Source organism: Elephas maximus, chromosome 23 (genome assembly GCF_024166365.1).
Source record: "Elephas maximus indicus isolate mEleMax1 chromosome 23, mEleMax1 primary haplotype, whole genome shotgun sequence".
Classification (NCBI taxonomy): domain Eukaryota; kingdom Metazoa; phylum Chordata; class Mammalia; order Proboscidea; family Elephantidae; genus Elephas; species Elephas maximus.
In genome coordinates, this window is record NC_064841.1 from 17,196,943 (window position 1) to 17,212,116 (window position 15,174).

At 42.8% G+C, this 15,174-nt stretch overlaps 1 protein-coding gene across 3 annotated transcripts in view; it reads right to left on the reverse strand.

Annotated features, from left to right (window-relative positions):
• PLS1 (plastin 1) overlaps window positions 1-15,174 on the reverse strand; it is a 98,685-nt gene that overhangs the window by 80,239 nt on the left and 3,272 nt on the right. Inside the window, exon 1 of one of the 3 annotated variants that reach the window (XM_049867773.1) lies at window positions 13,135-13,267. The exons of the other annotated variants lie outside the window; for them this stretch is intronic. The gene's annotated coding sequence lies outside the window, so the exon portion shown is untranslated. Of the gene's footprint in view, window positions 1-13,134; window positions 13,268-15,174 lie in introns of those variants that run through there. 3 annotated transcript variants of the gene reach the window in all.

The window sequence follows — 15,174 nt, forward strand, 5'->3', positions numbered from 1 at the left end:
GCTTATTGTTATTCCCTTCGAAGGAGTCGCTATATCCACAAATGGAAACCCGATTGCTGAATTAACCATTCATACACCATTAGAAATTGAAATTCTTAGTCTATGGCAAAAGTCACATGTAATTTATTATCCAGTAATTATCACTAAGGAGTCCTGGCAGCATGTTAGTTAAGAGCTCAACTGCTAACTGAAAGGTCAGCGGTTCAAATCCACCCAGCAGCTCCATGAGAGAAAGACGTGGCAATCTGCTCCCATAAAGATTACAGCCTAGGAAACCCTATGAGGCAGTTCTCCTCTGTCATATATAGGGTCACTGTGAGTCAGAATCAACTGCATAGCACACAACAGCAATTATCACTAAATATTTCAGTGCCCTCTTCTATCTTTATTGCAGAGTTTCTTTTTTTTTTTTTTACATATTGTTTCATGACATTGGTTGCCAACCCCACAACCCGTCAACACTCTCCCCATTTCCATCTGCCCAGCTCTCCTGTCCCTTCTGCCTTCTCATCCTTGCCCCTGGGCAGCTGTGCCCATTTAGTCTTGTACGCACGGTTGAACTACGTGTGTTACTGTTTGCTTTACAGGCCCGTCTAACCTTTGGCTGAAGGGTGAACCTCAGGAGTAACTTCAGTACTGAGTTAAAAGGGTATCCAGGGGCCACACTCTCAAGGTTTCTCTAATCTCTGTCAGACCAGTAAGTCTGGTCTTTCTTTGTGAGTTTGAATTTTGTTCTACATTTTTCTCCCTGCTCAGTTCAGGTCCCTCTATTGTGATCCCTATCAGAGCAGTTGGTGGTGGTAGCCAGGCACCAGCTAGTCATGATATTGCAGAGATAATTTTCTGAAAACCACTTAACCCGTTCTCTTGCTCTCAAGAAGGAAGAACAAAGACATTTACTGTTCATGTGTTACATCTCATTTCCAGCCCTTTGGCATCATGCAAGGCCATGTGACTTGTAATTTGTGTCATGTCTAACCCATTGCCGTCAAGTGGATTCCAACTCATGGTGAATCTACAGAAAAGAGTAGAGCTGCCCCATAGTGTTTCCAAGGCTGTAATCTTCATGGAAGCAGACTGCCACATCCGCTGGTGCGTTCAAACCGCTGACCTTTTGGTTAGCAGCCGAGTACTTAACCTCTGCACCACCAGGGCTCCTTGTGTCACGTCTAGGTCAAGGCATTTAAGAGCCAAAATGTGACCCTCCAACTCTCCTTAGTCTGTTGGGGCAACCTGAAGGCCCCCTGTTAAGACAGGAAAATCACAAAAATCACAGTGGCATTGTGTATAAAACAACTGCCCTGGAAAACAGCCAACACACACTGACATCATGTGAGGGAGAGAAATCAACTGTGATTTCAGGGTTAATTTGTTGCTGCAGCAGAGCCTACACTATCCTGACCAACATAGAAAGTCTGAGCAGAGCCAAACCTGGCGTCAGTCTGTGGTCAACCTACTGGGGCAATTCACAAGGATTAGCTAAGTAAGCAGGGACATTTTCCAAACCTTCCTCAGGCAGGTATCTCCGCAACCTGACTAAGTTTACTAAGTAAGGCCCACAGAAAGTTTGCTAAGTTTCAATTGCATCTCAAGTGCATTCACAGATTATCACCACACCAATACCTATTCAAAGTGCTTAAAACCAAATCCTCCATGCCACTCACTTACTGGAAAAATTAAGAGCTGAGTCTTACATTGAGCAAGGTATATTGAGCAATGCAACTGCTGACAAACACAGGTGGCTTAGCTGGATGTTGTTCTCCCACAGAGTTCCTTTCTTGCTTTACGACCTTCATGCTTCGCTCTCAGGATACACATGTCAGCACAGTTACTACTCCACTGACAGAGAATGGCCTGTAGTGCTCCGCGCAGAGCGGGCTCAGTTCTCCTTTGTTAGCAATCAATAAGTATGCTGTTAATTGGACTGACTGATTTTGGTGGGGCCTAGAACACAAAGAGATGCTATCTCCTTTGATTGGCAGTAAAAATATCCACCAAGATAAGAACTCAAGCCCTTGTCCTTCGATACATTCCCAATTTAAAACAACTGGAAACTGTGAAGCCTGGTGAGCAGCAGGGTGTAAACTTCCACAGCTCTGGGTTCAAAGCAAGGTGCCTCAGGCCAAAGGATAGAGCTTCTCCAAGGCTTAGTTCCCTCCTCCCTTCACAAGATGTTTGTGAGGGTATCTGGAATTGATGTCGGTGTCCAAGTACTCAATATCCAGTGGACCCTTGCTGCCTCAGTGCTGTGGAATTCCTAAAGTTAATCTGAATTTCCATCAACTTTATTGTTTTATTACTGTTACATTTAAAACAGTGAATAATGTATCTTTGGCTTTATCGTTAGATTGGATGCTTTCTAATGACAGTCACAAAAATAAATTCTACTATCTAATTTGATCATCTTCCAACCTGATCAAGTCCCTACTAGGAAGAGGTATCTTAAGAATTAAATTTATGCTCATCTATCAGAGGCAACTGAATTTTTTTAAATTTCTAAGGATTTTCAACCAATCATACTTCTGATTTCCAACTTCGATTATGTGTATGTGTATATACTTCAAGTATGTTGCTCTGGTTTAGTTTTTTTCACGTTAAAAACCAACTTTGCCCCAGTCTAATCAGGAAAACTAAAACATCAGACAAATTCCGATACAGGGGAATCCTACAAGGTATCTGACCAGTACTCCTCAAAACTCTGAAGACCATCAAAAACAAGGAAAGTCTGAGAAAGTACACAGCCAAGAGGAGTCTAAGGAGACATCACAACTAAATGTAATGTGTCCTGAATAGGATCTCAGAACGGAAAAAAAGACATTAGGTTAAAAACTAAAGAAATCTGAATAAACTATGCACGTTAGTTAATAATAATGTATCAACATGGGTTTATTAAATGTAACAAATGTACCATTGGAATGTAAAACAAAAACAGTTGCCTTAGAGTAAACTCTGACTCCTGGCCACTCCACCTGTCAGGGTAGAACTGCGCTCAATAAGGTTTTCAATGGCTGGTTTTTTGGTAAGGAGATCACCAAGTCTTTCTTCCAAGGCATCTCTGGGTGAACTCAAACCTCCAGTCTTTCAGGTAAGTTAGCAGCTGAGAGTGTTAACCATTGGTACCACAAGGGACTCCATACTAATGTGAGATGTTAGTAATACAGGAAACTGTATTATCTGATCAAGTCTCCATAACTCTAAAACTGTTATAAAAAATAAAGTCACCAATACAATGAAACACCACTTCAGACCCACCAGGACAGCCATAATCAAAAAGATAGCAACAGGTGTTGGTGAGGATGTGAACAAATTGGAACCTTTACACATCGCTGGTGGGAATATAAAATGGTGCAATCACTTTGGAAAACAGTTCAGCAGTTTCTCAAAAAGTTAAAGAGTTACCACTGGACCCAGCAATTCCACTCCTAGGTATATACCCAAAAGAAATTAAACATATGTCCATGAAAACCTAATTCATGAATGTTCATAGCAGCATTGTTGATAATAACCAAGAAGTGGAAACAACCCAAACATCCATCAACTGATAAATAAAATGTAGTATGTCCATACAATGGAATATTATTCAGCCATAAAAAGGAATAAAGTACTGATATGTGCTACAACCTGGATAAACCTTGAAAACATTATGCCAAGGGAAAGAAGACACCAAAAGCCACATACTATAGGAGTCCATTTATGTGAAATTTCCAGAATAAGCAACCCTGGTGGTGTAGTGGTTTAGTGCTGCGGCTGCTAACCAAAGGGTCGGCAGTTCAAATCTTCCAGGCGCTCCTTGGAAACTCTATGGGGCAGTTCTACTCTGTCCTATAGGGTCGCTGGGAGTCGGAATCAACTCGACGGCACTGGGTTTGGTTTGGTTTTTTGGTATACCCAGAAAAAAAAAAAAGAAAGTAGATTAAAAACCAGACCGTGAATCAATTGTGACTCACGGCATCCACATGTGTGTCAGAGTAGAAATGTGCGCCACAGGGTTTTCAATGACTGATTTTTCAGAAGCTGACAGCCAGGCCTTTCTTCCGAAGCACCTCTGGGTAGACTGGAACCTCCAGCCTCTCCGTTAGCAGCTGAGCACCACCAGGGACCCGAGAAAGTAGGTTAGTGGTTGCCTCAGGGCTGGGGGGACTGAAAAGAAACAGGGACTGACTGCTAATGGGTATAAGGGATGAATTGTACAACATATGAGTTATAGCTCAAGAAAGCTATTGTTTTTAAAAAAGCAATGTTAAATCAATGTCATTTGCAACTATGCTACACCAAGAACACTGATGAAACACCGTTTCATCCCATTCAAGGCCAAGAATTTGAGACTATGTGGTTGATATGAAACCTTTAACTTCTCCGAGAAGTTTTGCTGCTTGATTTTTTAATACTTTTAGTATAGTGCCTAAGGGCATAACACTATGAAAAGCAACCCGGGGAGCAACGCGTATAGTATAAGGCCTCCCTGGAGCGTGCCTGAGATGTGGAACAGGATGTTGAAGAAATATTTCCACTGACATTTAATAATAAATTAACTTGCCAAAAAAAAGTACCGTTGTATACCCTTTTGGTATACTTTGTTAGAATGCAGTCATTTCCTTTCCTCTGAATTGCCAGAAAATTACAATGTTTATAGCTCTCCCCCAGTCCTATGAGAAATGTAATATTAAACTTGCAGAAATGCTGTAATTAAGGTGTAGTCTCCAACACCACCCCATGCACCTGTCAGTCTGTCGTACTGTGGTGGCTTGGGTGTTGCTCTGATCAGACTACAGCCTGCAGTACAGATTACACCTCCACGTAAATAACACCGGCTGTAGGCACGGTGCGGGACCGGGCAATGTTTCGTTCTGTGGTATACAGGGTCGTTCTGAGTCGGAACCGACTTGATGGCACCTAACAACAACAACCCAGTCTTTTGGTGGGAGTTATAAGACCATGGTGAGAAATCCATATAAAAGCTATCCATCGCACCACCGCAGGTATCCAAACTTGTAGCAGAGTTGTGTATTCACATACATTTCTTTGGAAATTTCTATAAGCTCCTCTCCTACTCACTTCTAATCTCTCTTAAAAGAATAAAAGCTTCAAGAACAACGTGATGTCAGTTTATATGTGTCAGTTTATTATAGAGGTAAAATCAGTTTGACATACAAGCATTATCTACACGTAAGGCATTATTATTACACATTACTATTTTATTCATTTCTGGAATTAGTTTAGAATGCACATGAATCTGCAGGGATCCTTATACTTTGAATTCAAGTTCTCTTTGGATAAGTCTAAAGTATCTCTCAAGATTTACTGTCAGTAAAATACAGACCTGAGGGTAATAGTCTAAAAACAAGGCACCAAGGATCTTAAGTCTCTCTAAGCAAGTAGAAGCTAGAAAGTATTAGGTATGTGGGTGGGAGTGGGGTGGAGTATAGACTCATCCACTCCCTTTTTCCTCTATTCATTCAACAACTGTTTATCAAGTGCCTATTAGAAATCAGACAATGGAAAATCTACTGGCCCTGCTCTCAGGAAGCTTATACACTATGTGGCCTCAGACGTGGACACAGGAACCGTTACTAGAATAAACCTTAGCATTAGAAGACTGCGACCTAAAATGTGCATGATGATATCTCTCGGTTTACATATTTTACCGTATTTAACCCACAACAAAATAGGAAAAAAAGCAAATAAAACCCAAGGTTCAGACAGGCTGAGTGACTTGGGACATTCTCACCCACTGAACCTCTAAGCTGTTGATCTTGGACAGTGGGAACGTGTCAATCAGCTCTGTCCAAGTTACTCAACAAGTTGCCTCTTCTACCATCAGCTAGCCAGTCGCAGCACCAGGGTGATAGCTTTTGAACTTACGAACCCACCTTTTTTGCTTTTCCCACCATACAGTGGTTCTCAGAACAATAGAGTTTTAGGGGATGCACATGGATGATTCCCCAAACCTCCAATGAGACACAAATGTCTGTCCCATCTATGGACATCCCTCAAAAAGATGAATGGAACGGAGCACCCTTGTCTTGTTGTTGTTGGATGCCGCCGAGTTGATTTTAACTCACAGGAACCCCCTCTCCCCCGCCTCTGCCACGTGACAGAGCAAAACTGCCCCAAAGGGTTTCGTAGGCCGTCATCTTTATGACAGCTGATCACCAGGTCTTTCTCCTGACAAGCCACTGGGTGAGTTCGAACTGCCAACCTTTGAGTTAGCAGCCCAGCACTTAACCGTTGTGTCACTAGCCTTAGAATCCTCTAACCTCCAGAGATGAGTTCTTCTAGTACTAAACCAGTAAACGTCTCCCAGTTTACAGCTAAAGCAATTCTCAAGAGACGCCATATGGCTATTCACCCTCACCTTTCACCGGAGGCTCTTACAGCACTTGAAGTCAGTTTGAGAGCAACTACTTAGGATACCATGTTTATACTCTTAGATTTAGTGTGCTTTAAAATCAGGTAAGGTGTGCATCATGGGTGTATCCTGTCACCATATGTATTCAATCTGTATGCTGAGCAAATAATCTGAGAAGCTGGACTATGTGAAGACGAATGGGGCATCAGGATTGTGGGAAGACTCATCAACAACCTGCGATATGCAGATGACACAACCTTGCCTGCTGAAAATGAAGAAGACTTGAAGCACTTACTGATGAAGATCAAATCCTACAGCTTTCAGTATGGATTACGCCTCAACATAAAGAAAACAAAAATCCTCACAACTTCAACAACATGATAAATGGAGAAAATGTTGAAGTTGTCAAGGATTTCATTTCACTTGGAACCACAATCAATGCCCATGGAAGCAGCTGTCAAGAAATCAACATACTGCACTGGGCAAATCTCCTGCAAAAGAGCTCTTCAAAGTGTTAAAAAGCAAGTGTCACTTTGAGGACTAAGGTGTGCCTGACCCAAGCGATGGTATTTTCAATCGCCTCAAATGAATGCAAAAGCTGGACAATGAATAAGGAAGACCAAAGACGAATTGATGCATTTAGATTATGGTTTTGGCAAAGGATACTGAATATTTCATGGACTGCCAGAAGAACAAACAAATCTATCTTGGAAAAAGTGCAGCCAGAATGCTCCCAAGAAGAAAGGACGGCAAGACTTCGTCTCAGGTACTTTGGACATATTATCAGGAGGGACCAGTGCCTCGAGGACATCATGCTTGGTAAAGTAGATGGTCAGTGAGAAGGTGGAAGACCCTTAATGAAATGGACTGATACAGTGGCTGCAACAATGGGCTCAAACATAGCAATGATTGTAAGGATGGCACAGGACTGGGCAGTTATTTCATTCTGTTGTACACAGGGCCGCTAGGAGTGGGAACCGGCTCAATAGCACCTAACAACAAGCCTTAACTTTACAATGCCCCACCTTCCCAGAACAAGCTATAATCACTAGTACTACAAGCACTACACTCACTAAACTCACGGTGCCAGATAAGTCTATAATTTGTCTCTCAAAATTGAAATTGGCTATCTTTTTAATTTTATATAATTTAGAATGACTTAAAAGCCTTTGATGGGTGGATTTTTGCAAGTCTGTAAGATGCTTGATATCACATTAAAATCAGAGGCAGAAGAAAGTATGAATCACATATCAATGTACTGTAAGAAACGGGGTTCCTCTTCTTCTGGTGTGGTTAGTGGTTAGAAGGAACCATCAGCCAGGGTAAGCCAGAGCATCACTCAGCACTGCCTACAGAATGATGTTTAAATCCTGCAACCTCATACTCAAGACGTTCCACAATCTGGCCTCAACAAACCTTTCCAGTCTTATCTCTCTGTGCTTCCCAACATGAACTGGAATATTCACCAATCTCTGCCCGGTGAGCATCTGCCCATCTTTCCATGCCTAATTCAAATGTCCCCTTCCAGTAGTTTCCTTCTGTAGACATCCGAAACATTTATGTACACATCCCTCGTTTCAGATGGCTTCCAAAGACACATAAAACACCTGAAGAGAGCATAAATCAGCATCCCCTCTGCTCTGCCCTGCCTGCCCTAATTGTTACAGAGGACAGGGAACCTTCCTCCTCACTCTTATCACATTCGGTTTGTATCATTCTAAGAGCCCTTAGCAACAGTTGCCCTGTATTGTAGCCATAAATGTGTTCCACCTCAACCCTTCTACAGGATTGTAAGTGTCTGAGGGCAGGGAGGGAAAGTTCTGCAGCTGTGCTAAGTCCTACCTCCTCAGAGTTTACTGGCTGTTCCAAAAATACCAACTGAATAAAAATGTAATGCTCTATCCAGATTAACAAAATAAAATCCAAATACGTTACTAGTCATTCACACTGGGTTTGGGTCAACTCCTAACATCTGATTGATGTTTGCTGTTGAGCTTTCCACGGGTGGAATGGCCATCTTTGCTAAACAGCAGTTATTTTGAAACATGGAACACATGAAAAGGGATGGTTTGCTAGAGGATATTTGCGGGGTGGGGTAAATTTTTCAGAGGGAAGATTTAGAAGAAAACAAAACCCCTGAGATGTCAGTTCTGCGAAGGCAGTAAAGTTCCAAACGAAAAAAATTTTCTTTTCTTAGCTCATCTATCTCACGTACACTATGCTTTTTTAGCTCCGCGATTCTCAAAGTGTGGTTCCCTGGCCATCGTCTCAGTATCACCTGGAAACCTGTGAAAATGAAAATTCTCTGGCCTCACCCCAGACCTACTGAATTAGAAACTCTGGAATTAGGGCCTCGAGATCTATTTATTAACTCATACCTGTTGCTGTCAAGTCGATTTCGACTCATAGTAACCCTACGAGACAGAGTAGAACTGCCCCCAAAGGGTTTCCGAGGAGCAGCTGGTGTATTTGAACTGTAGACCCTTTGGTTAGCAGCTGAACGCTTAACCACTGTGCCAGCAGGACTCCTGTTTGTTAACAAGTCCTCCAAAAACAGACAGACAAACCAAACCAAACCAAACCTGGAGTTGATTCTGACTCACAGTGACCCTACGGGACAGAACAGAAGTGTCCTACAGGGTTTCTAGGTTTGTAATCTTTACAGAAGCTGACTGCCACATCTTTCCCGCGAGGACAGCTGGTGGGTTCCAACCACCGACCTTTGGGTTAGCAGCCGAGCACTTAACCACTGTGCCATCGGAGTTCCTAACAAGCCCTCCAGGTGGTTCTTATCGATGCTCAGGTTTTAGAACACAGTTTCCTGGACAGGCCAGCTTTTTCCTGTCTCTGCCTTTACTCGTGCTGTCCTTCCCTGGAAAGCTTTTTCTATTCTCTGTAGATTGAACTCCTGCTGTCTTTCCAAGGCACAGCTCAAGAGTCACCTTCAACGTGAAGCCTCCCTCAACCCGCTGAATGGAATGAACTCGTGTCCATTTGGGCTTCCCCAAAGCTTCATTCGGGAGTCCCTGGGTGGCACAAAGGGGAATATGCTTGACTACTAACTGCAAGGTTGGCAGTTCACACCTGCCCAGAGGCGCCTCAGAACTAAGGCCTGGTGATGAGCTTCTGAAAGGTCACAGCCTTGGAAACCCTACGGAACGCAGTTCTATTCTGCATAGTTGGGGTTGCCATGAGTTGGAATCAACTCAATGACAACAACAAAGCTTCATTCAGCCCTTTCTCCTGGCACTCACTCATACAGTGTCACAGGCTGCTGTCCCTGCGTCTGAGAACCCTTGAGTACAAGGACCATGTCTCACTCATATCCCTACCCCCGAGCAAAGCTCCCTTTAGTCAATCACATCCCTTTGAGGTGGAGAAGCATTTACCATTCTTCTCCAACTGGATGCTGAGAGACCAAGCAACCAGGCCCTCTACTGCGGAGACAGTGTCACTGACAAGTGAGACCTGAATTTAGGAGGCAGTGGTTGAACACATCCCTAGGAGCAAAGAAATTACTTAAAGAGCTTCATAGTAAAGAGTATTCCTAATATTTTATAAAAACCAAACCTAAGTTTCATAAAGAAATTATTTCCTCTGGTTGGTAAAAGAGGAAATATGAATTAATTAGAAGCGCACTAGATTTGGGGCTAGATTAAAGTTCCATGAGGGCAGGGACCCTAGATCTGTCTTGTCCGTCACTGGGATCCCAATGCTAAGCCCTGACTTTTTGTCAGATGTTGAAATTAAAGACACACAGATGTGAAGGTCATCTCTGCCACACTTACAAGCCAGGTAACCTTGGCAGGCAAGTAATTCTCTCATGAAAAGAAGCCAAGTAAAAAAATCGTTATAATTATCAATAAATACCTTACCTCCTTACCTTATAGTTTACTAATTGCTTTCACATTTACTGTCTTGTTTAATCAACAAACCTGAAGTTGAGAGAAGGCCTCCCTTTTCATGGGGTCAGAAACAGAATCAGACTTTGACTCTCCATCCACGGTCCTGATCATAGGTCAGCTGATGTCTGATACCCAAATGTTAATTGCCCTAAAGAGCTCATTTCGATTGACCAATAAAACGGTAAGAGATTCTCAGATTATCTTTTTGCAGTGATGGTGATCTTGGGCTTACCTTGGGTAATCCTGAGGATAAGAAAATGGATCGAGCGAATTGCAATTAGTGCTGGTTTTTCCAAAATTAATTCACTCACATGACAACTTTTTCTAAAAAATTCACTGAGTTTTTGCTAGCTGTGCTTCATGGCTAGCACCTCAACGACCTGATAACACTTAAATGCTGCAAAACTGGGCCACCTTGGAAATACCCCCTGGACCAGACAGATGTCCCCATGAACCTAAACCTAAGGAGAGAGGAAGGTAAAGGAAAACTTCCCCAGGACGGAATTCTGACAGAGCCCTCAGGTGAAAGAATGCAGGAATCTTTGAGAATTTGGGGTTTCCAAAGGTTACAAATACTAAGTTAATATCAAACTAAAGGTTCGATTATGTACTAACTTGATATTGTTTTCCCACCAAATTACTGAAGAGTAGCATTAAAGCCAGAAACCCTGGTGGCATAGTGGTTAAGTGCTATGGCTGCTAACCAAAGGGTCAGCAGTTTGAATCCGCCAGGCGCTCCTTGGAAACTCTATGGAGCAGTTCTACTCTGTCCTATAGGGTTGCTATGAGTCGTAATCGACTTGACGGCACTGAGTTTTTTAGTAGTTTTTAGCATTAAAACCCTAAGCAAAGACTCATTTACCAAACCTCAGAATTCTACTTTTCATGGATTTTTATCTATAAACAGTACATATAAAGTACATATCTATCAAGGACAGAAGAAAAAAGAAGTCAGTAAAGCCATAAAAGATGACGTGAAATGAGACAAAAAGTCCACTCACGCCATTGATCATTCACCGTAGAAGAGTCAGTGTTGAACCTGCTCTTTTTTACTTCAACAATTTAATCTAGATTCTGAGAACCAGATATGGGGACAACATGTGAATGCAGGAGGCACTTTTCCTCTAAGGCATTCAAATTACTCGATAAACGTTCTAAGTTTTAGGCCATACTGTCACATGTCCACTTTGGATTTTACCACTGTGATCTACGGGGATAGCTTTATTCTTTTTATTGATGGAGTTCAGAAGGCCCCATGGGTATGGACATTCATCATAGGGGGAGAGGTTTACACAAGGAGATCTTGGTCCAAAGCGTAATTAACATGACCAATCCTTCTACGCATTTACCAATGTTTTAAGTTCAAACTCAATCCAAATTCTATTTTGGCAGCACTGCTAAAATCTCACATTTCTTGGTTCTCCACCAAACTGAAGGGGCTTTTGTCATTTTTTATAAAAAAGCATGTTATTTCCTTGAACTGGATCTTCCAGTAATTTAACTTGTGTTTCTCAATAATGTTGTTGTTGTTAGGTGCATCGACAGTTCTGATTCATAGCTACACTACATAAAATGGAACGAAACACTGCCTGGTCCAGCGCCATACTCACAATTGTTACTATGTTCGAGCCCATTGTTGCAGCTACTGTGTCAATCCATTTCATTGAGGGTCTTTCTCTTTTTCACTGACCCTCTACTCAATGATAAAACCGAAAAAACAAACCCATTGCTATTGAGTTGATTCCGACTCACAGCAACTCTACAGGATGGATTAGAACTGCCCCATAGGGTTTCCAAGGAGTGCCTGGTGGATTTGAACTGCCGACCTTTTGGTTAGCAGCTGCAGCTTTTAACCACTATGCCAACAGGGTTTCCTACTCAATAACAGAGTATGTAAGTCTGGTTCCCTCTAATATTTCGAGTTTCCTCTGTCAACCACACCTCAGAACCTTTTGCTTTTTACCACGAAGAAACCCTCCAGCATCTTTCCCCCTTGCTAATGTGTCCATTCATCTTACCATCAGATAAGACAGTTTCTCTCATTTTCTTTGTGGTCAGCTTGGACCTTTGGGAGGAGGCACATCTGTGCAGCAAGTGATCCAAATATCTTTGCAGTTTTATAGCTGTGAATTGCTCAAAGAAATAAATCATAAAAATCTAGTTTATTATAAGGTCTAAAGTCCCCTTCGATGAGCCCTAGTGACGCAGTGGTTAAGCTATTGGCTGCTAACCAAAAAGTTTGGCTGCTGACTGGAAACCCCATGGAGTAGTTCTACTCTGTTCTATGGGGTCACTATGAGTCAGAATTGACTCCATGGCAATGGGTTTGGTTTTATGGGGATCTTTATGGAAGCAGACTGTCACATCTTTCCCAGCACAGCAGGGGTTCAAACCCACCCGCCACTCTGCAGGAGAATGATGTGGCAGTCTGCTTCATAAAGACTCCCATAAAACCAAACCCATTGCTGTTGAGTCAATTCCAACTCATAGTGACCCCACTGGACAGGAAGAGCTGCTCCATCGGGTTTCCAAGGTTGTAAATCTTTATGGAAGCAGACTGACACATCCTTTTTCCGTGCAGCTGCTGGTGGGTTCGAACTGCCGACTTTTCAGTTAGCAGCAGAGGGCTTAACCACTGTACCACCAAGGGTCCTTTCCGTAAAAATTACAGCCTACAAAGAAAATCCTACGGGGCAGTTCTACTCTGTCACATGGGGTTGCTATGAGTCGGAATCGACTCGATGGCAATGGGTTTGGTTTATTGGTTTAAAGATCCCTTCACAGTTGGACTTTATGAACAAAGCTATCTAGAACTCTTCTAGAAAATAAAACATTTTCTGATGAAACAAGTCTTTGACGTAAAAGAAAAACTCTACTCACACGCAGACTCTTGCCCTTTCTGTATCCACAGCATTACTAAAGAGCAGTTTGCATTCACAGAAGCCATGCTACAGGGTTCTCACCAACAATGGCAAACAGGCACTTTCAGACACAGTAGTAGGAAAAAGAAACAGGATGATCAAAGCTCACACAGTCTCACATGTCACGTGATCTTATATGGCAGCAATCAAAAGGGTTAACCACTGTATAACGAATGAATAAACCCCTACGCAGCACAAAGGCTCTTTCTTCTTCTCCCTGATTCGCATCTTTGTCAAGAGTAAAACGTTGATTGAGACCTTTGTTCAGGGAAAGAGCTGGGCCATGGGAGGAGTTCTTGGATGTTTGAGACAATAATGGGTGGAGGCCAGAAGCAGGTGGCCCTTCTTTCATATCCAGAACACAGACCCTGGGAAAGCACAGAACCAGCTCAGGGGCCGGTGAAGCAGAACCAGGATAAGGAAGGAGGGCCCGGGGGAAGTACAGGGAGGGGAAGGCTCCCTGGAGAGGGCCAGCTCCCTGTATAATAATTCCATGGGGGAGGGGACAGATATTCTCACAGTGAATGTGCCAGGTCAGGCAGCTGGTCACACCTGGGGCAGCCAGGCCTACCTCCCTCTAGCTTACTGTGTGTAACCCAGGCCTTCCCTGAGGTATCTACACCCATCTCCCACTAGTCCAAACTGACATCAAAACTCCCTATCTTGAGGATTCGGGAAGAATGTGCTCAGATCTAGATTCTCCCTGGGGGTTTTGGCCATAGTTCATAGGCTTGGGATCTAGATACGGTCCCAGAGAAGGAAGTCTTACAGGCCTCGCCACCCCGGAGTCCTTAGGTTCATCGCCAGGTGAGTTTCCCACCCCCAACTGCAGACACCTCCCCCCCACAGTGGCTCTGTAGTACAACTAACCCACCTCCCCAACCTTCCCACCCTACCTCTCTTTTCTGCCCATCCCCAAGAGAGAGTGAGGGTGCAGCAGAAACGCCATTAATAAAGATGCATCCAGAGAAACCGTGTTATCTCGGTCACCAGGAATGCTTTAAGGGTAAAGGAGATAAAGACTAACTGAAATTAAAAACAAAAACCAGAAAGATTCATCACTCCTATTTTGTTTTGTTTCTCAGATTGAAGTCTGGCTCATAGAATGTTGGGAGCTCCACCAGCTAAAACCTGTGGCCATTCTAAGCATCTGTGCTACCAGAGATAGAGCTTTCCCTTTCGTTAAGATATTTGGTTAACCTATTTGAGCTGTCAGTGCCCAGAGGCCAGGAAGACCTGGGATCAAATCTCAGCTCATCCACTTATTAACTGTGGGATTTCAGAAAAGTGAGTTTTATCACCATGAGCCTCAGTTTTCTCATTTGTAAAATGAGAATACTTGTACCTACCTCACAGGATTGTTGTAAAGAATAAATGACAGTGTTTGTAAAGTGGTTAGCATAGTGTCTGGCCCATGGAAAACATTCTATAAAACCAGTCACTGCTATTACTATTATTATTTTGAGATAGCTACATATGTAGTTATTTTATATAGGGCCATTGTACATAACTCTGGGTATTTAATATTTGGGCATTTTTTAAGTGTATGAGGCATTACCATCAATGTGCTGCTGATTCTGCATTTGGATATCCAATCAATTTTGACTAATATCATTGTTTAAAAAAAAAGTAATCCCTTTATATTAGGCCAACCCTTCCCTTCCTGGCTTGTCAAACATCTCTCAAGCTCTCTGCTTCTCCCCTCGACTGCTCACTGCCCAATGTCCTCTTCCTGATATTTGCGTAAGAGCAGGCATCACTACTTGAAGATGGTCATCAACCAGAGTGTGTGGTATATGTCACTGGGAAGGATGTGTCGTTCACAGCTCCCTCAATGCTATATACAGCTCAGCGGAAAGGTGCTGTTTTGATTTGCAAAATGGCTATTTGCAATATCTGTTCCAAGTAAACAAATATTTCAAACCACCTCCTAGAACTGGGATTTTGGGTTTCAAAAGGCACTGCCTTTTGAAAGTCTTGTTTTTCCAGGTGCAGGTTC